The sequence below is a fragment of the Mirounga angustirostris genome, unplaced genomic scaffold, assembly GCF_029215605.1.
Source record: "Mirounga angustirostris isolate CCGP_5_RB_7025 unplaced genomic scaffold, mMirAng1.0.hap1 SCAF_1, whole genome shotgun sequence".
In the NCBI taxonomy this organism is placed as follows: Eukaryota; Metazoa; Chordata; class Mammalia; order Carnivora; family Phocidae; genus Mirounga; species Mirounga angustirostris.
In genome coordinates, this window is record NW_026991709.1 from 137,014,397 (window position 1) to 137,019,348 (window position 4,952).

Consider the following 4,952-nt stretch of genomic DNA (forward strand, 5'->3'; position numbering starts at 1 on the left):
CCATGCCTCTCGGCAGCTTAGTTGAGCATTGCTTTTAAACCCTTATTCTTGGGGCGCCTGGGTGGCTCAGTTGGTTAAGCGACTGCCTTCGGCTCAGGTCATGATCCTGGAGTCCCAGGATGGAGTCCCACATCAGGCTCCCTGCTCAGCAGGGGGTCTGCTTCTCCCTCTGCCCTCTTCCCTCTCATGCTCTCTGTCTCTCATTCTCTCTCTCTCAAATAAATAAATAAAATCTTTAAAAAATAAAAATAAAATAAAATAAAAAATAAACCCTTATTCTCATCTTTGTTTCATGCTTACAGAAATGGATTCCTTTTATTCCTTTACCCCCCCTCCCCAGGAATAATCCTTTTGGAATTTAAGCTTTTTTTTTTTTTTTATAAAGATTTATTTGACAGAGAGACACAGCGAGAGAGGGAACACAAGCAGGGGGAGTGGGAGAGGGAGAAGCAGGCTCCCCGCCGAGCAGGGAGCCCGATGCGGGGCCCGATGCGGGGCCCGATGCGGGGCTCGATGCGGGGCTCGATGCGGGGCTCGATCCCAAGACCCTGGGATCATGACCCGAGCCAAAGGCAGACGCTTAACGACTGAGCCACCCAGGCACCCCTGGAATTTAAGCTTTTAAAGAGGAATTCCTTCGATTATTTGAAAGGCAGCCCTCCTCGGCCTTCAGGGAGAGGGTTCGGAGGCGGGCCCAGGGCTGTGTGGGGACACACACCTCGATGCTGCATCGCATCAGGAGGGGAAAGCTCAGGCAGCCCGAAGGAAAGGGGCTCTGGCTCTCTGCTCAGATCTGGCCTCCCTTCCTCCATCTTCTCCTCCATTTCTATACTAGTCAGCACCAAGAGCAATCTTGGAAAAAGTGGAGAGAGGGACTGGGTGGGTGGAAGAAAATGACACTGAAATGTCACCTGCAGTGGGGGAGGGGAAGGATGATGTCAGCACACCTGGGGCGGGGCCCCTCATTTTCCAGGGTCCATGAAGACATCCAAGAGGAGGATTCCAGGGTGTGGGGGACACCGCAGTTCGCCGCCAGCTCCCTCTGCTGTCGCCCGGCTGCTAGGAGGAGGACTGTCAGTGGGCAGCCTTGCCTGTCAGCCTCTTCAGGGATCACCTCCGCCACAGAGAGCCACCTAGACCAGGGTAGCACTCCTCCAGAGGTGCCCCACATCCAGGGCCTGAGGGTGGCAGGAGTGTAAGGACCTGGCCATGTCAGCTCAACTCGGGATAATGCTGGAAGGTGTGGGCTCACAAAGCCTGCTGTTGGGTTGCGTCTCAGCACCACTGCTCCATGCCCTTTGCTCTCTTCCACAGGTGGTGGTCCCAAGGGTGAGGCCTGATAAACACCCCGCTCACAAACTCTCTCTGAGTCCACCTCCCAGGGAGCCCAGCCCAGGAACAGAGACTGTTGACTCACGAGCTAACGCTCCTAACACCAAAAAATACTGCGCGCTGGTGGTCATTTTGGCAACACATATGCTAAAACTGGAACGATGCGGAGAAGATTCGCCTGGTCCCTGCGCAAATTCGTGAAGTGTCCCACATTTTTTAAAACACAACTACGCACTATAGTTTTATGTTCACAGGACAATTATAAAATTAATTGTTAAAATGTTGATTCACTGCTTATGGCATCAGTAAATTCCTTCAGTCCTCAGTGCACATCTTTATGTACATCGTGTGGAGATAAAAAGTCCTAAGAGGTAGTTACTATTATCCCACTTTACAGGTGAGGCAAGCAAGAATCAGTGAGGACAAGCAGTTTGCCCAACATGGCACAACGGATGGCAGAGCCAGAATTTGAACCCAGACAGGCTGGTTCCAGAATCTGTGCTCTCAGCACCACACTCACCTTCCTCTCAGTACTTTGTCTCCTGACTATTTCTTCCTATGGGGCTGGGGTGTGAGACTGTGTCCCAATCTCAAAAACTATCAGGGTCAGGAAAGTAAAAAATAATAGTAATAATAAGTATAGGAATAATACGTATAAGAATATCAGAGAAAAGAATAGCACAAACTTGAATATAAATGGCAAATCTCAAAGTAAAATTTTTTAAACTTAAAAACATGATTCTCATGGGGGCACCTGGGTGGCTCAGTCAGTTAAGCATCTGCCATCAGCCCAGGTCCGGGGATTGAGCCCCACGTCAGGCTTGCTGCTCGGCGGGTAGTTTGTTTCTCCCTCTGCTCCCCCCGCTGCTCCTCCTGTCTCTCTCAAACAAATAAAAAAAAAATCTTAAAAAAAAAAAAAACAAAAACCATGATTCTCATAGAAATGTAAAATGAGCATATGCCAAACATATGTTTAACTGACTGTATTAGTGTCCTAGGGCTGCTATAACAAATTACCGCAAACCAGATGGCTCAAACCAATAGAAGTTTATTTCTCTTACAGTTCTGGGGCCAGAAGCCCCAAATCATGGTGCCACCAAGGCTGCACTCCCCCAAAGGCTCTAAGGGAGCCTCTTTCCTTGCCTCTCAGCTTCTAGTGACTTTGGCATTTCCATGGCCTCCTCGGCTTGTGGCCATCTCTCTGCCCTCTGCCTCTGTCTTCATCCTGCAGCCTGTTCCTCCTCTTCTTTTCCGTCTCCTATAAGGACACTTATCTTTGGATTTAAGGCTCACGCAGGGGTTTCAGGATGATCTCATCTCAAGATCCTTGATTTGATTACATTTGCAAAGATCCTTTTTCCAAATAAAGTGACATTTACAATTACGGGGATTCTGACAGAACGTGTGCTTCTGAGAGCCACCATTCAATCCACTACATGCATTAATGAGGGAACCAGGGTAAAGTAAATTTAAAGAAAAATTTGAGAAACAGGGGTTTATCTAGTCAGTCAGCAAAGGCATGCTAAGACAGCTTTGCTAAGTTGGAGACAAATCGAATGGTTAATGTCTCATAGGGCAATAAAACTGTAACTGTAACCTGGTGTTATCTTTTTCCACAGAAATCTATTTGGACAAAAATCTATAAGTTAGCACATGACTTTACAAATTCCCTGATCGATAGTAAATGGTAAATTAAGCAAAGTATATGTCTTAGACCAGCACTCTCTAATAAAACTTTCTACAGGGATGGAATCTTCGCTATCTGGGCTGGCCAATCCAGGAGCCACAGGCCAGGTGTGACTAAGGAGCACTTGACATGTGGCTACTGTGGCTAAGAAACAGAATTTGGAATTTTCTTTCATTGTTATTAGAGTTTAAATATCCACAGGTGGCTAGTGGCTACAATATTGGATGATAAGGCCCTGGAGAACAAAGTAACCCTTGACAGGGACTGAGAGACCATGTTCTAATGCAACATTGAAAGGATCTGCTGTCACCTTATTTCCAAGTTTTCATAATTTTTCTTAAGACGTTGACTGCCGACCTTAGACTGGGAGACTGTGGAGAGTGGTGGGGTTCTGCACAACTGACCATTGTGTGTTTATGTAGTCAGGAAAGCATGTCTATTTAGTTCCAATCAATCACTGCCCTGTGGCTAGAACTATTCATTTTTCAGGAGAGCCCAGGCATGTGGGTTTTTATGCAAAATCTCGGATCAACGAATATTTATGAAGCACCTGCTATGGCCAGGGACTGACAGGGAAGCAGGCCATTGTTTTTTGTTTGTTTGTTTTGTTTTGTTTTTTAAAGATTTTATTTATTTATTTGACAGAGAGAGAGGCAGCGAGAGAGGGAACACAAGCAAGGGAAGTGTGAGAGGGAGAAGCAGGCTTCCCGTGGAGCAGGGAGCCTGATGCGGGGCTCGATCCCAGGACCCTGGGATCATGACCTGAGCCGAAGGCAGACGCTTAAAGACTGAGCCACCCAGGGGCCTCAAAGTGTCTGACTCTTGATTTCAGCTCAGATCCTGATCTCAGGGTCACGAGATCAAACCCTGCCTCGGGCTCCATGCTGGGTGTGGAGCCTGCCTAAGATTCCCTCTCTTTGCCTCTGCCCCTTGCTCTCTTTCTAAAAAAATAAATAAAGGAAACAGAATATGGGGGAGAATGGCCAGAAGCTAGGTGAGGGGGGTAATTAGGGCTGCTCTAAGAATCGCTTGATAACATTTTTTATAGCCAAAATTTTTTTTTAATCTAAATAGGAAAACAAAGGGCATTTGAGAACAGAAGAGAGAAAAACCACCTGTAATCTTACTACATTAACATCACTTCTACTTTTGATTAGAGTGCATTTCACTCAATCTGGGCTCACATACATATGTATTTTATATAATTGATCATAATCAACTGTATGTATGATTTTGTAGTCAGCTCTTTTCACTCAACTTTTAGAGCCATTTCTGTGATAACTATAGTTCTGACCATTATAATTTTCAATTTCTGCATTGTCCATCCCGTGGGCCTCACATACAGTATTTATCCTTTACACATTTGGGTTGTTTTATAAATTTTCAGGTTTATGAGCATAAACATCTTTACACATACACGTTTATCCTCTTCTTTTTTCAGATAACTTCCTTAGGATAAATCTCCTGAAGGGAGAGATTTCCTGTGTCAGAGGGAATACTTAGTCTTAGAGCTTGTGATAAAAGTCACCAAATTGGGGCCCCTGGGTGGCTCAGTCGGTTAAGTGTCTACCTTCTGCTCAGATCATGATCCCGGGATCCTGGGATCGAGTCCCATGTCGGGCTCCCTGCTCAGCAGGGAGTCTGCTTCTCCCTCGCCCTCTGCGCCCCCGCCCATGCTCTCTCTCACTCTCAAAAATAAATAAATAAAATCTTTTTTAAAAAGTTGCCAAATTGGTTTCCAAAAGGAGTAAGGAGGGAGACAGTGGTAGGGAGAACGTGCATGCACGCATGTGAGAACACGAGGCGGCACAGATAGCCCCCGTCATCTCTGCGAGGCCAGGAGCCTGGTCTGCTTTGCCCATTACTGTGTCCGCAGTGCCTGGCACACAGAAGAGCTCAATAATGGAATGCGTGACTGACTTCCAAGCTCAAG

General features: G+C 46.4%; 1 pseudogene; it reads left to right on the forward strand.

The window, feature by feature from the left end:
- The first annotated feature begins 1,455 nt into the window (after positions 1-1,455).
- On the forward strand, positions 1,456-1,549 carry LOC123835014 (U6 spliceosomal RNA; annotated as a pseudogene).
- The last annotated feature ends 3,403 nt before the right edge of the window (positions 1,550-4,952 follow it).